The sequence below is a fragment of the Paramormyrops kingsleyae genome, unplaced genomic scaffold, assembly GCF_048594095.1.
Source record: "Paramormyrops kingsleyae isolate MSU_618 unplaced genomic scaffold, PKINGS_0.4 ups166, whole genome shotgun sequence".
NCBI classification, from domain to species: Eukaryota; Metazoa; Chordata; class Actinopteri; order Osteoglossiformes; family Mormyridae; genus Paramormyrops; species Paramormyrops kingsleyae.
Window position 1 is genome coordinate 42,472 of NW_027326104.1, and position 17,010 is coordinate 59,481.

General features: G+C 47.7%; 1 pseudogene; it reads right to left on the reverse strand.

Annotated features, from left to right (window-relative positions):
• Positions 1–1,650: 1,650 nt before the first annotated feature.
• Positions 1,651–14,642, reverse strand: LOC140587209 (NCK-interacting protein with SH3 domain-like; annotated as a pseudogene).
• Between the last annotated feature and the right edge of the window lie 2,368 nt (positions 14,643–17,010).

The window sequence follows — 17,010 nt, forward strand, 5'->3', positions numbered from 1 at the left end:
TTTATTGTGTTCTCAGAACATTTTTGTGTAAGTAAAACTTCCATGAGCTGAACGCGACTAATGGGTTGGTATCTAAAGCTGCAGGCTGGTTAACACAGATACTCTTGTGCAGTGGTCACATGGTTCTCGTCAGTGAATCTGAATGCTTCGGAAAAGTCACTGTGAGCGAGTAAGTGACAGTTGGCATTTGTACCCCCTGTCTCCCTCTTCTACACATGGAGCAGCAGAGCTAAACCCAGTTACTGCACAGCGATAAATCACACACCACAGAAAGCCCTCCAGTGTGTAAAGTTAGGCTCTGATGCCTGAGACAAGTCCGATTACTGCCACCTGGACATTTTCGAGGACTTGAAAATCACCGTCCTGGTGAGCTAAGTAACCTGGACACACCGTATCAAATTGTCCTGATTTTCAATGATCTTTACTTTTATACACTCCTGAATCATGATGTGACTTGCACTGTTGCTTCATAGAGCTTAAAATGGTCTTACAGCTTAAACATACAGACAAAAATAGAGGGCAGTCTGTACTGGTAAATCACAGCCATGAGAACATTTTTCTTGCTTTATTATTTTAGGATTATTTACGAAAATACACTCTGTCAACATTTTCCCCATTCAAAAGAATTTAAACATGTTAGTTCAAATGTGAGATCTATATTATCGAAAGCAAAACATACTGCTGTAATTTCCCACATTAACACAAAACTCAGATGTATCTGTACGCAGTGCTGGGAAAGTTACTCACAGAAGTTCAGGCCCAGAAAGTACAAATCCAGACCAAGGTTTTGTTTCAACCAACCAGTTGCGCACTCTGTGACTGCAACTCTTAATACTCAACTGGTTGGTTGAAACAAAACCCTGGTCTGGATTACTACTTTCTGGACCTGAATTTGTCTGTAACGTATTACTTTTGTGAGTAACTTCCCCAACACCGTCCATACATTACAATATCATTCATTTACCCAAGAACACATGGATTAGCATGTATTTTGCATTTGGAGTATGTGTGCGTCGTTGCATAAATAAGACTGTATAGTGGTTATAGTTTGTCCATACCAGTATTGAGCATGTATGTAGGAGTCGGAGCATGTGTATTTGTATGTAGTATATAGTGTGTTGTGAGTGGCTGAGTTACATGTGTGCATTCTGGGGGCACTCGTGTTAACCGTGATGTCGCACATAACGAGTGTGTCTGGTTGTACGGACTGTGCAAGTTAGCAAGCGTCTGCCTGTACATGGGCGTGCCGCTTAACACCACATGTAGGGTTATTCTTGGAGCATGAACACTTAGCATATACTGGGATTTAATACTGGGATGGGGCACAAGACTGCAGCAGCACCTTCTTAAACCCCAGCAGACAGACACTGGTACAGAATGAAAGACAAATGAAAACAAAGAAAATTCCAATAAAATACCCCAGTTAAGTTTTTCAGCTGGATTCAAGCAGGATTTCAGAGAGTCAGACGGTTCACCATCAGGAGTCAGTTATAGTCTATTGGTAGTTGTTAGGAATAGTTCATCTAGTGAGCATGCAGACCAGTTCATACCGGTTGAAACCAACTGATAAGACCTACTGGTTTAAAATCAAAGTTTTACCCTCAGTGAGACAAAAATTAAGAGGCAGACAGACAGGAAGGCGCATTTCCTTTAGCCCTCGTCCTCCTCCAGTTGGCAGATCTGAGGAAACTCCTTGTACATCTCCTGTACTATCAGCCTGTCCATCTTCCTGGGCGCATCTCCGCCCTCACTGCCATCCCCCACCCCCTCTCCCTCCGCCAGGATGCGCGCCAGCGCCCTCTTCAGGTCAGGCAGTCGGTGCCGGTGCTCCAGGTAGTCCGTAGAGTGGATGACGGCATGCATGAGGCTGAGGTACTCCATTCTTAGCTGGCAGAGCAGAATTGGCAAGGAAAGAAACAGGAATTTTTAAGACAAAAATGTACTTTTCTTCAATTCAAATTTTCTTCAGTTAAAACAAATGCATAATAAACATCCATCCCATCAGAGGTTTCAGTTTCAGGCCCAGAAAGTAAAAATCCAGACCAGGATTTTGTTTCAACCAATCAGTTGAGCATAAAGAGTCACAGAGTGCCCAACTGGTTGATTGAAACAAAATCCTGGTCTGGATTTTTACTTTCTGGACCTGAAATTGACACCTCTGCATCCCATCTACCATCTAATTTATTCAGGCCAAGGTCACAGGGAGCCTGTCCCAAATTGCACAGACACACCCTGGACAGGATAGCAGTCTAATGTAAGGCACAGACAGTTGCTATCAGCACTATTGAGAGAACAGTTTGCCTAAACACCCAATCCACACCTCCTCGGGATAATGACAAGCGCTAGCCAGCCAGTGACAGGTTGCCACACCCACCAAAAGCCATGGCTACGACACTAAGCTGTCATGCCAAAAGGCCAAACTGAGAGGCACTCAGCCTAGCAACAGAGTTAAGGAATTCCCCGGGTAACAAGGCTAGGAGGCAGGGAAGAGCTCTGCTGTGCTCTAAATTCAAGGAAACAAACTTCCATTAAAAAAAAAATAATGATAAAAAGAAAACCTCTCTTAAAATTTATTTAACAGACACTTTCATCCTAAGCATATTTTTGAGAAACTAGGGTCATTGGAGGAATTGGGGGTTAAGGGCCTTACTCAAGGGCCCTACGGTGAGATGACTCGGGAGGCCCCAGACACCGCACGCCCTCTCACCTTGTCCCCGGGGCAGAGGTCAGAGATCTGTCGCACAATGATATCGATCATCACCATCATGTCAGTGCGGTAGAATATGTGGGCAGAATCTCGACTGGCAAAGATGTCCTGCAGGAACTTGAGCACGGCGTTGGGTGCGGGTGGCTCGTGCGTGAACACGCATACAGGGTCATCTGGCGAGAGCGCGGTACAGTGCGTCTTCAGATACAATGAGTACCCCCCACACACACACACACTTTGTATTCATATCTTTGCGGGGACTCCCTACATATCTATAGAAAAAAACCCTAATTCCAAGAATAACAACCCTAACCCCCACCCAGCCCTAACCTTAACGACAAGTAACCAAACAAAATATGAGACATTTTGTCCACACAATGCAATATACACATAACCCACACACACAGTGATGACTTCTCCTTCCCAATCCACATCACTAGACACAGTTTCAGGCTGTGAACAGTTCAATTGACCATCTAGTTTGAAACAAATTGTTAAAGAGACCATTCAAAAAAATAAACCTTCAATTGTAGTCAACAATATTAAAATGATTTGACCCATTATTTGAAATCCTTTATAAAAACTGCAATCAAAATGGCTTGACCTTAAGGGAGAGAGCCAGGCAGAGAGGACAGGACATATGACTCTTCATAAAATAACAGAGTTGCAGACAGAGAGTCACAGGCAGACAGACGGGCGGGCGAGTGGGCCAGTGCTACCTCACCTCCCCGGTTGAGCAGCAGAAGCACCTTCTCCGTCAGGGTCTTGGCGTTGTGTCTCCTAATGAGCGTCTGCATGACGATGCTGCTTTCCGGCACTGAAGGAGGCGGGAAACGCTTCAGCATCTGTCCCACAGCCTCGTGCTGACTTTAGCAGCACCTCACCTCCCACCCACCCCCCACAGAGGCCACTTGTAAATCCACAAGCGAAATGTGGCTCAGACTAAAATAAACATGCCGCCGAATTTTTATTTAACTCGCTGTGTGCTGATCAGATGACAGATAGGCAGAGAGTCACCCTGCCAGCCTGGGGACGAGTTGGGCTGCTTAAAGCCACATACACAGTTTGTATATTTCGTATGTGGGGACTCCCCATTCAGTTCTATGGGTATAACCTTCATCAAGCCATGATTTAACCTTTACACAGCCCTAACCTTAACCATAAGTAATCAAACAAGACGAGTATTGGCATTTTTAGTTTTTTGATTGCAGTCACAGATGAAAATGGTCCTCACAATGTTAGAATAAGGCTTTTAATAACATGGCGGGGAGATTTGGTCACCCTGCTAGCCTGGGGGTGGAATTTGGCTGCTTAAAGCCACCCCCACACACACACTCCTATCTTAGAAATGAATGAATGAATGGTCCGGAAAAACCCTAATCACGACACCCTTAACCCCTACCCAGCCCTAACCTTAACCATAAGTAACCAAACAAAACACAAGACCTTTTGGCATTTTTACTTTTTTGATTGCAGACACAGATTTTTATAAAGTAGCGAGAACCGAAAAAAAAAATGACCTCACTAGTCACATTTTTTTATGGATTTGTGAGGTCCTTTGGTCCTCACAGGTACAGCAACACACAGACACACACACACACACACACCTGTGAAGTGCAGGTTGAAGGCTAGCAGCAGGTTGACAAAGAGGTCAGGCAGCTGCTCGGTGGCGTCAGACGGCAGCCCGTCCTCGATGACCTCCATGAGGAACTGCACGAAATTCCCGTTTAGTTGGTCTTTGCGGGGACAGAGATAGAGGCCATTTCAGACAGTCGGTAAAACCAAAACCGCAAGATCACATCCACTGGCATCCACTCAGCCCCGGGTTACCGTAGTGATGGAAGGGGACCTGTTCCCCCATCGAGAAGATCATGGAGAGCACCAGAGCGGAGTAGCACATCTTCTGGTGCTCTGCAGGGGAATGTGGGGGTGGGGAAGAGCGAGCGGAACATGATGCTTAAACAGGGGCTAATGGCGATGTCTAATATTTCTGATGTGATAACTGATATTTTCTGAATAATTTGGGTTGCATTCATATTTTCTGTGTTTATTATCAAAGAAAGAGGAAAAAAACAAAAACATGGGAAAGATGAATAATACATTTTAAACTGCCTGACCTTTGTGGTTTCATTTACTGCAAACCTAAACTACCTGCTACCAGAATGTCTGAAAACAGCAGGGCGCCATAAGGCCTCTGGCTGTATAAAAAAAAAAAAAAAACGCTACCAGTCAGAAACACACCTGCTTAACCCCTGCTGGTGAACTGCTTTGCTACAGAGCATATCGCTGGCCATTTTAAGCTAAATCAGCACTTTTAAAAATATCAGTGTACAAACAGACTGGGAAAAAACATCTGTTCTGCCAACTCTGAATACTGGCTAAAGCAGTGTTTCTCAAACCAGGCCTCAGGGACTCCCAGACGGTCAACATTTTTGCTCCCTATCCAACTCCCAAGAAATCGGGAAAGAGCAAAAACGCGGATTGGTTTGAGAAACACCGGATTGAGGTGTAATTATCGACCAAGGCTGACACATCAGAGCGACGCCGACATCTGGATTTGTATGGGACGTCGGCCAACGCCAGCACATGATGGATGGGTGGTGCGTGTCCGGTGCTCACCCTGGGTGTCGGTCTGCAGGTCCCGGGCCAGCTCCATGGGCAGCACTGAGTTCAGGAGGGCAGAGACCAGGGCGCCATCCAGGCTGCACATGGCACCAAACACCTTAAGCAGCAGCAGCCGCAGGGTGACACGGTGCTCCTGTCGCAGTCAGGAGAGTCACAGTCAGGAGAGTCACGCAGTACAGACAGGAACAGCAATACTTCATTCAATACTTTACCCAGCCCTGCGGCAATACTGGCTACAAGAACAGCTCACCCAGGTTCCCTGGCTCAGCTGCTCCATCCCATCACCACACAGTACCTCACTGCTGTATTACTTACTTACTGTATTGTACAGTACATTGTGTATTCATCAGTGAGGTCCCTAGCAGATCAAGACCAGAATCAGGCTTCATCAAAGCATTTAACTGATTGGCTACAACAGCCCGACTCAAAGCCCAATCGATTTAATATCCAATGTCCTACATCAGTTGTGGATATTTCTAAGGTCTCATCACATGCTGCAGCAAGCCTGAGGTACATGGCTTAAAATTGCAAAACCACAGAGATGTCAGCCGAGCGGAAATTCTTTATATGGCAAACTGAAGGTGTCCCAAAAGCTACCTCAAATGTCTGAAATGCTGCCCCTTCAAGAAGTTTCAAAAAGGATCAAGAAGTTTCTAGTATTTATTCCTACATTCCTTGCATAGCACCCCTGTGCTTTTTACACTTATCAACCAGGCAGACAAGTCATATGCATCAACCAGACTATAAGTGACCATTGTCTTGTCTAAACTGTATAACCGCTGTATGAGAGACACTCACAGCAAGAGGCAAATTCCCTGAGTTTGTGTGAACATAGCTGGCAATAAACCTGATTCTGAATTTTTCACAAGAAGAACATAAGAAGTTTACAGATGAGAAGAGGCCATTTGGACCATTAAGCTTGCTTGGGGAGATTTCAACTAATAGCTTAAAGTTTTTTAAATCTCATCCAGCTCTGATTGGAACCAAAGGATTTAGCTTGGACTACACCAACAGGAAGACTATTCAATACTCTAATTACACGTTGTGTAAAGAAGCGCTTCCTCAGATCCACTTTAAAATGTTGAGTCTCCTGTTGATTTCCACTTATGGCCACCAAGTTCAAAACTAAGGTCTTAGAGTCTTCAGAGCTGTGCAATTACATCAACGGCAGCTCACATGCAAAAGAAATGGATGCGACAAGCACGTAGGTGAGGTCCAAGGCAGCGTTTCCCAGCCCAATTCTCAGGGGGCCCCCTCCCAGACAGTCCACTTGTCTGCATAAGCAGCCAGGAAAGCAATCATTTTCTGCATCTCTTGGTTGTTACCAAGAAGCAGAAGAGGGCTTGATCCCTAGCATGCTGAAGCAAAGCAGAGTGGATTTTGTGGCGACGTGGGCCTGCGGTCGCCGGCGGGACGTACCATCTGGTAATAAGTGACGATGGACATCACCGGTTCAAACTGGTTGGCTCTGCACATGCGCCGGCACACCTCTGGGTCAGCGTCCGTCTGGGGAGGAGGGCAGAGTGAGTGTCACCGTTACACCGTATGATGTAAGAGGGGGAGGTACCAGCAGTTGCGAGGACCAAATGTCCACAGAATGGGATAAAAACCTGTCATTTTGATGTTGTGGGGACCCACAAAAGGAATCTACATTTTATAAAAATCTGTGACTGCAATAATAAAAAAAAAAAACTAAAATTAAAAACCAAACTAAAGTCTTGTATTTTGTTTGGATACTTATGGTTAAGGTTAGGGCTGGGTAGGGGTTAAGGGTGTCATAGTTGGGATTAGGGTTGTTCCCATAGCAATAAATGGATGGTGCCCTCAAAGGTATGCCTATAACAGTGTGCATGCATACACTGACAGACAAATCTCTGAATACCCTATAATTTAGCATTTCTGATTAAACGGAGCAATGGTCACTTCTCACTTATCTCGTTTCCACCAAAGTGGTGGGGGAGCTTGGCTGGTTCTGCAACTGGTTCCACACTTTTCTATGGGAAAAAGCCCTGAGCCAGAAAAGCAGCTCCACCACTTTGTCTACTTTTTATGAGACATTTTTCCCCAGCAGCTTATAAAACCTTAAAATCCAAAACAGATCAAAATAAGGGGGAAAGAAAACCTGAATTTCACGTGAAGCTTTACTTTATTCTCACTTCCGCCTATGTAACATTTCTGTTTCGTTCTTTTTTTTTTTTTTTTTTTTTTTTTTTAAACCAGTAGAAACACAGACAAAGGTTCTCAAAAGGTCCCAGCACCGGTACCAACTCTCAGGATGGAAACGTGCTGTGTAAATAACCTTCCCAAACTAGCTGAAGAAGAAATATGAAGGAGAGCCATTACGTGTCCTGCACACTCCCCAGATCTCATTACAGCTCAGATTTAGGAACAAATAGGTAGAAAAATCAAAGCTAAACAGCCAACCAGAGCAGTCATTTGTGGGGAACTCCTGCAGGTTTGAGTGAACTTTCAGAAAAAGACTCTTTCATAAGTCTTTTATAAGATGATTAATCTATAGCTGACAGCTTGCTCAGCTGTAATCACAGTAAAAGGCAGTGATTTTGATGAGTCTAAGATCTGGCCTGTTTGTATAGGGCACCTACAGGGTAATTAAATATAAGCCCCTCCCCCAAGGGGCTCGAGGCCCGCGGACTGGCAGCGTAGGCATAATGCACGCGCTCTCCCACCAGGATCTGCAGGAGCTCCTCCAGGTAGCAGGCGATGAGGGCGTGGTCCTCGTACAGGGCCCAGCTGCGCTGCTGCGCGTCCTCGCGATGGCGGGCCAGGTCAGCGAAGATCACCTCCAGCCTCTGCTCGTCGTGGCATACCTGGCCCCGTGGTAGCTCTGTGCCCAGGTCCTGCAGGGTGCAGGCACAACACGTCGCGAAAAAGGCGTGCCTTAGTTTTGCAACTTAACCAAATCCTCCCAGGCCACCAGCCCCCCCGTTGCCCGGTGGATTCCCAGAAAACAGAACAGAGCATTCATCACCACCACGCCAACCCTGCTAACTGCTGAATCTGAAAAGCAGCCCGAGGATTTGAGCCTAGCAACCTTGTGAAGTCACCATACGGAATGTGATACTTAGCAGCATTAAATGCTGCCATGAGGTCGCTTGTGTGGTTTGAGTGATCCCACAAAACACCATCAGGACATTAACCTGAAGATTACAGGGGTTAAAGAGGTCTGGTTCACTGTCGAGTTGGTGACGTTTTACACTAATTAACAGTAGCTTGACACAGATGTCAGAGTATTTATATGAATACTATACCAGTTATTGGCATGAATGCCCTATACGGAATAGGTTTGACAGTAGCCCAAACACGACCCTGGAAAACCTCCGATGCAGCAGCCCATCGCCTATTCCCAGACTGAGCACTCACGTCATTCCCCTGAGTCATGATAAGTAGTGATTGTCACTGGCCCCGCCCACTGACCTTATTCTCCACCAATGAAAGGAGGACTTTCTCCAGGGCCGGGGCAGCTTGTGGGATTGCATTCTGCAGGTGGCCCACGACCACGCCCACAGCGACGCGTGACAGTTCGTAACTGAGACTGGTGTTCTTGCGCACTAGCTCTATCAGCTCCGCCCCCGTCGTCATGGGAACACGGACTCCATTGCTAGGACTCCCTGAAGGGCTGATGGACTCGGGTGCCCGATCTGCAGGGCACGCCAGTTCGGGCGGCTCTTGAATGCTGGACCCAGAGGAGGCAGGGGGCTGGGGCGCATGACCCTTTTTGGGGAGAGAGGGTTGAGATGAGGGAGGGGGGAATTCAGGGGTGGTGTTGGCAGGGGGGGCGGGGCCGCGACCTTCACGCGGCTGGGCACCGGGGGAGGGGTGCTGCTGGCCACACTGGGCAGGCTGACGTCCGAGGATATGGCTGAGTGACAGGAGCTGGAGTCCAATGAGACGGAGCTTCCGCAGGAGGACGGGCCTACACTGGCAGGAGGGGCGGAGCCAGCCGCTAATGAGGAAGTCCTAGAGGGAACTTCTGCTGCAGTGCCTTGGGAGAGAGGGGGTGAGAAAAAGGAGGAGGCAGGGAAGGAGGGCAGGGGTACAAAGGTCATGATCTACTATGAAAAGCACAACTGTGGTCTTCAGAGCTGTGCAATTACATCAACGGCAGCTCACATGCAAAAGAAATGGATGCGACAAGCACGTAGGTGAGGTCCAAGGCAGCGTTTCCCAGCCCAATTCTCAGGGGGCCCCCTCCCAGACAGTCCACTTGTCTGCTCCCTTTTACAGGAAAACACTGGTCTAGGGAAGCACCCAGAGGAGGTGCAGGGAGGGACTTAGGAGGGCTAAAGCTGCACCCGCAGAAGGCAAGAGGGAAAATTCAGATGTACAGCTGCACCCACAGAACGCAAGAGGAGACACTCAGATGGTGTAAAACCACAAAGACGGGGGACAGGAACAAATGGATGGGGTGTCATGAGTCTGAATAGACTAGAGGAACGGAGTGGAGGAAAAGACCAGACAGCAAATATCACAGTTAAGACATGGCTAGACAGTTAATTGCAGCACAGACCGTCAGACAATGGAATGGCCCCTTAATATGGATTCGGGCCGTAAATAGAACAGTTATCACAAAGACAGACAGTACAATAGCCGAGTTAGACAATCCAAGCCCAGACAGCGAAGCCGCTAAGGTACAGTACGCCTACCTGCTCGTCGGGTACCTCTGCGTTTCTCAGGTGGGGGTGGGGTGATGGGGGCAGCGCGCCGAGGCTGTGGCGGGACCTGCCAGGAGACAGAGAAAAGGACGACTCATGTGGGTCTGAGGCTCACATTGTCTGCCAAAAGCCTGGGTGACGGGTCGTGGCTCCGGCTGCTGTGCTTGGGATCAGAAGGTTGCGGGTTTGAATCCCAGCATGATTTTGGCAACAGGGGGTGCCTTACCCCCACTTTCTCAAAAACGCACGCCACTTTGGATAAAGGTGTCCACTAAAAAAGGGTAAATGTAACATGTTCAAATTAAGAACAGAGGATTACCCAGAGTGTTCTGTATTGTAGAAAGACAGCATTCCTGTGTTTTTGTGATCTGCCCATTTTATGATGAGCCTTTGTCCTTCTTACTGTCGCTTAGGAGAAATTTCAGACAAATTGTGCAGGCAACTGAAGCCCAATCACCAATTTCCAGGTGAAACGTTTCATTTCTGTGCATCAATATATCTCAATATTTGTGAAACGGTTGAAGCAAATCTGGTGGCTTTTTAAATAAACCCTTGTCAAATGAGAGATGACAAGTGATGTATTAGAAAGGTATCATTTCACATTGATTTATAAAGGTCTGCGGTACCTCGTAGAAGCCCTGCTCTCCCTGTATATGCTCAGGGCTCTCTGACATTGGCTCGCTGGCCTGGCGCCCATACGAGCGGGTCAGCCCATTGGGAGGCTGGGGGGTATGGCCCAAAAAAAGGTCACTGGTGGACGTTGGCAGGCCCTGCTTGTGGTTGGCTGGAGTCGGGCTCCGACGGGAGAGAATCTCCTTCCTGTGGTGGATCAGTTTCCTGTGACCGAGAAGGACAGGCGTCATTCTACACAGTTGCTGAGACCAAAGCAGCTGTTCACTAATCAGAAGAGAAAATAAATGAGACACAGAGACACATAAATGAGACATTACACATAAAAATCTACACCGAATATGAAATGTATGGCCCCAAGAAGGACAGAGAGAGACCACTTACAACTAAATAGATATTTAGAGCTGGACCACAGGACTCTAGGGCAGAAGCAGCCGTTTTCATCCGAGAGGGCCAGAGAGAGACTGTGCGGTTGCTCTCGAGTGAAGGGGGTACAGCCGCTCGCTGCCGGCCGGGGTCTAAGCCGCATTTAAAGGCGCTTTGCTCAAAAGGCCGGGGTGAGCGAGTTACTCACTGTAGCACCTCTCTCTGCTCCAGGTTGTATTTGCCCCCATTCTTCATGGCCCTGTTATGGATGCCTTCGATGGCCCGGTCAATCGACTGTAGAACTTCATCCTGTTCTGGGGCCTGAGCGGGAACGAAGGAGGGGGGCGAAAAGAAGGATGTAATTCTGCCACGTCGGCAGAAAGCCGGCATGCGCAATAAAGAGTCACAGAAAGTAAATCTGGGTTCGGCGTAATCCGGTGAAAAGGAAAGCAGCTAAAAAGACCTTAATGAGCTGCTCTTCAGCAGTGAAGCGGTACGGCACAAAGTGGTGGATTAGACGGCACGTTTTACTTTTTTTTTTGGATGCGGTCACTTGACGATTCGCCTGCAAGTGAACAATTTAACGCGGCTACGTTTGCACAAATTACATGTGTGGTAACACCACAGCCCTGTGCTGGAGAAACGGTGATGGAGAAAGGACGGATAGATGGATGGACAGACAGACAGAAAAAAGTGAAGACTTGGATGCAGTGCTTTTTGACAGCATAAGGATCAAACTTCCACCCCCGGCAAAAATAATTTTAACATAGCCTGTCCTGGAAGAGGCCGGGGCTAAATGCCCCGGAGGCGAGATGGAAGGAGAAAAATGTTGGTATCTCTAAGTAATTAATACAGCTGGAGACGGCCTACAGTGCAGAGCAGGCAGCCATCCATGCATGTTTTTGTTGGAGAGTGACGGAGACGTCAGCCATCATGGGGAAAGGGCAGCGGGTATGGCCCGAGTTCCGTGCCACTCCTTTCCAGGCACCCCCAGCCCGAAACGGACAGCCTCTCTCTGTGTTAATGGCCTACTTCTGTTGCCTAACAACAGGAAAAGTGCTGCAGGGGATCCCTGGCTGAAGGGGCACTGACGGAGCTCTCCAGGGCTCGAGAGCCCAGGCGAGAGCACATCCGAGTGAACTTGAGTTGGCACACTCAAATTCGCCACAAAAGACGCTCTAGTTCACTTAAAGCCACAGAGAGGCCGGAGGACAGAAACAGTCAGGCTACTTAATAAAGTTCTTGAAATACGCAGTCTGACTAAAGTCCCACTGTCTGACTGCTGACTGCTGAGGTTCAGTGAAATACTCCTTTGCCTCCTCCACATAAGAGCAACGACAGATCCATTGTGGCCAACTGCAGGTCTCGTCTGATCTGCTGAACCGTTTTCCTGTAAGAGCGGCTGTTCCCGTTTTCCCGCAAGGGGCGAGCGACCGAGCAATATTAGTCGAAAGGCCGGGAGGGAGAAAGCAAAGCCTGAGTGTCAGACTCAGTGGGTTAGGGTGCTGTGTCTATGGCCGGAAGATCGCCAACTACAATCCCATTATCTGCAGAGCAGTGCTGGGTTTGGGTCCACCGTCTCAGTCAAAACCATGTCTATAGCTAATACATGTCTAACAAGTTAATTTCAAGACCATGAAATTGAATTGAAAAACTATTAATTGAAGACAAAAATATAAATAATTTACTTTAAATGACCACAAATTAAGAAATAATTACTCTCAACTGAGAAATAATGATTTGTCAAACACAAAGGTAACAAATTAACTTCCTCTGCAAACTGTAGTAATTATTAATTTCAGTGTAACATGACTGTGTCCTGCTCCACACATTTAAAATTGGTTCTGGAACCAGGCATGACAACGGTGTGAGTTAGCCGTGGGGGTGGAGCACAATGTTAGAAAACATCAAAGCTAATATAGGAAACCGGGGGTTGTCTACAGCTGTTTACAGACTGCAAACCTACACTATGGATTCAGGACTGTCACAAGCAATCAGTCCCTAGTCAAGACAAAGTAAAAATTCCCCCAATTCCATTCATATGTGGACTCAAAACCGGACTCAGGTCCAACTCCAGACTCAAGTACCACGACTCTGCGGTAGTGATGACTAATTAAAAAAAAAAATGTAAAGTACATCCAAAGCAAACTACACATGTTCACTCTGTCCCACAAACTCACACAGTCACAAACAAAAATCACAGACAGGCAAACACATAAAAAAGGGGGCAGCACAGATCATGAGGAAAGCAGCCTGCTGCCCCAGGTTATTATACCGGAGATGACTGACGCAATGGGAACATTACAGCAAATTCGCCCAATGAGACAGGCTCATCATTCATTAAAACGCGACAGACTTCCAGAAAGTCTTGTCAGCACAAGAGTAGCTGCATATTTTAGAACATAGTGAAATATGGTGGGCAAAAATCAACATGAACTGCACAGTACCCAATTTCATTAATAAGAATGAGATCATTTCATTCCTTTATGATTACATCCCTTGTACCAACATCAGCCTGATCCACACTCTCACCTGCAAACAGCTGAACAGCATCTCAGACATGCATATTCTAATCACCCCTCATATTAGAACACTTAAAAAATAAAAAACACAAGCTTTGTTCCTGAGGCTGTCAAGACCCTCAACAAATCGGTTGCAGCCTCCCCATCAGCCAGGGCCTAAAATGGATCATTTTCTCTCCACACCACTGGCACTGCTCATTTTATTGTCATTTATTGTTACTCTATAGGTACTTTTTTGCTGCTTTACTTAAAGTTCAGGGTTTATTTAATTAACTTATTTCCAGCATTCGTTTTTCTTTTTGCTCTATGCTTCCTTGGGTTGTTTGTACTTAAAATACCCAGCGCGTGTGTCATGTGCTGCTGCACTTAGTCTGTTTTTACTCGCACTATGGATAGTCGGCAGCCCCCGCCGCACACCGTCTCCGAGTCCATAAGCACCCCCGCATGCTGCGCTCTACACCCCGGTAATAAGAGAAAAGGCCGACCTTTGCGGTCCGCGGCTCTCACTGAGGGCCACCGGCACACGGCTGCGCGGCACCCGGGCAAGGGGGACGCCTCCCGGCAGCAACTTCGCCGGACTTCGCCCCCAGTCTCAGTACCGCGCCCCCGGCCGCTGGCAGACGGTTCTTACGGCGATTATTTATGGCGCCGGCCCCCGTCACTCGGGACCGAAGTGGTGCCCGCGGCGGCCCGCGTACCGCCGGCTTTGGGCCCGTCGCCGTAAAGCGTGGCCGTTTCCGGCGGACTTTCTGGGCCGGGCGGCACCAAAAACAGTCCGGATCGGTAACTACGCGCGTTACTTCTCGGCGCATCGGGTGACAGGCGGCGGCGGCGGGGGCTTCGGGGAAAGTCACTCGCCGCCATCCCCAGGAACACTCACGCGAAACCCGGTACCGGCTTCAGAGAGAGCGGGCCGCCTGAGCCGGGCCCCGGAGAGCGCCGCCTCACCTGTATCCTCTCGATGTAGGACGCCGGGATGTAGCCGGTCTCGCCGGAGCTGCAGCGAGAGCCGAGCCACCAGTGCTGATTGCTCCTCTCCAGGATGAGGAACGTCTCGCCGACGGCGAAGTGGAGCGAGTTCGGCTCCGGAGAGCGGAACGAGTACAGGGACCTATACATAGCTGGGCGTGCGGTCCGCCCGCGCCGCGCCGCTACACCGGTACTGGCTATTCGCAGCGCGTAAACACTCCGTTTCGGGCTCGCTCCCCGGCTATAATTACGTCCCTATATTAAGGGCGACATCGGCGGGCCGGCGGGCGGGTTACCGAGAGCCGCGGCTCCCTCGCGCCGCGGACGCACCTCAGAGCGCCGCCCGTAAACACGTCCAGGGGGGCGCGCACGCAAATAACAAGCACAGGCGGGCACGCCCCTCGGGCGCCCAGGGCGGCTAGCCGACGGCCGAGCGATCGATGCGCGCTCTCCGCGTGACCGCCGCAGTTATGGGAGAGGGAGGCGCTCGGTGTCGCCGCTTTGACTGGGAAGGGGCCCGGCATTAACTGTCACCGGCGCAGTCTGGCAGTCACTTTACAGACTTAACAAAAGGTGACATTTCGACAAGGGTCCCAGAATTTCTAGCTATACGCCCCTGAACGCCCCCACCAGGGTCCCCGTGACCCTGACCAGGGTAGCAGCTTGGACTGGTGTCAACTTTGTTAATAGTTATCTGTAGTCGACATGTATTGTAATGTCATTGTGCTGTATTGTAATGTCATGTGTAGTGATAAACGTTAATCATTGTGTGTGCGTGCGTGCGCGCGCCCACGGTGTGTGTTTGGAATAAGCGGCGCGCTCTGCACGGTGGGCGGTGTGAATGCGTTGTCAGTGTGAAAGGTGCGGGGAGCATAAACGCCACCTTGTGGCTACAATCCGAACTGTTCCCGCACTGCCGTCTATGCTGGTGACGCGCTTCGCCGACAAGCAGCGGCTATGGGAGAGCTAGATTATTTATTTGTTTGTTTGTTTGTTAGATTGCTTGCCTTACCTTAGCCCCTTCTTAGGGTCCTGTGAAATCCGTGTTTTTTTCTCAGATTCCGGTTGGTGGGATTTAATTTGATGTGTTTTGCATTTGATACTTTTATAAAATGGCGAAACATAAAGAGCTTTTAAGGTGACCTATAAAAAATTTATTCTGGGTTCTTTACCTTATTGGTAGTGCACACGGTCACACGGCAACTTTTAGGTATTTCTCAGTGGTCAGTTAAAACTAAATGTAAGCATATAAATTGACGCATATAAAATTAATGATATAGAGCGACTGAATAAAAAAGCGAGTTTACGACGAAAAAAAAAACTGATCGTTTTCACCAATTTTAGGAGACCACTCGTAAAAAAACAGGTTGTGTTGCGTTCATTTGTGTCTGTTTAAAGAGATCAAAATGTCTAGTGTTCCATTTGACTGGCGGTGGTTAATTGGCTTATAATGGATGAATAGTGTTCATCTTTAATCGGATACGCTGATAAAGGGGCCTTAAGTAGGGCCGAGCACACGAATAAGATTCTGGAGCAATATAACTACGATTTGTATTGGAAGGTAAGACTCTATAATTAAGAGATTCAATTAATACAATGAACGTATACAGCACTTATACACAGCAGCGGCGGCAGTTATTTAATGATAATTTTTAGGTGACGTTAATTTTAATAATTAACAACTATTGCAGACAAAGTTACCCTGAAAATCTAAGGGTGTACATGGTCCCCCACTGTCCCCTGATCAAAGCACACTTCACTAGATGTGCTCGTCTTGTTTAATGTAATAATTAATAACTATTAATTACACAAATAACGCAAAAGGTTTCTGCTGTGCAATGAAATTATATAGCTGTCACAAGCAAAAATATAAATTTTTAATGAGGAAAAAAATGTTCAAGGTTAAAGAAGTGTCGCCTTCAACTGAAACAAGTAATGAGAGGCAGATAAGTATTGGTGTCTCAGCTGCAGAAAAAAAGGTTCGCGGGTTTCCTTGGGAGATGGACTGAACATTGACGGAGTCAAAGGCATATTAATACAGAGATAATAAGGTAGAGCACTGGAAATGGATCAAGCGCGCATGTTAAGGTAACGTGAGCGTACTTGGATGTAACTTATTTCTATTCCATCCCATACAAAAATGCATAAACTGGATGTTTATCTTCTTCGGCAGATCGGCTGATATGTATCAACATCTCTGCAACTGGTTAAGCTTGTTAGGGCGAGCAGTCTGGTGCTGTAAATCTCCCGTGCTGATTATCTTTATTCTAAAGTGCGTCTCTCTTTTTGGTAGGCTTGCCGTGGCATACACTGACGACTTTCGAGTGTGAAAAATAATGGTGTGATCATGGTGTGAGCGTTTGACATGTCATGTGACAGTCACGTGACGACACGTGGATGAGGAAATGAAGCTTCTCAGTTCTCACCCCTGTGGCTGCATGTCTGCAGTATTTCTCTAAAAATGGTCCAGAAGATCGGAAATGTAGAACGCCACAGAAAGGCTATTTCCTTCCACAAT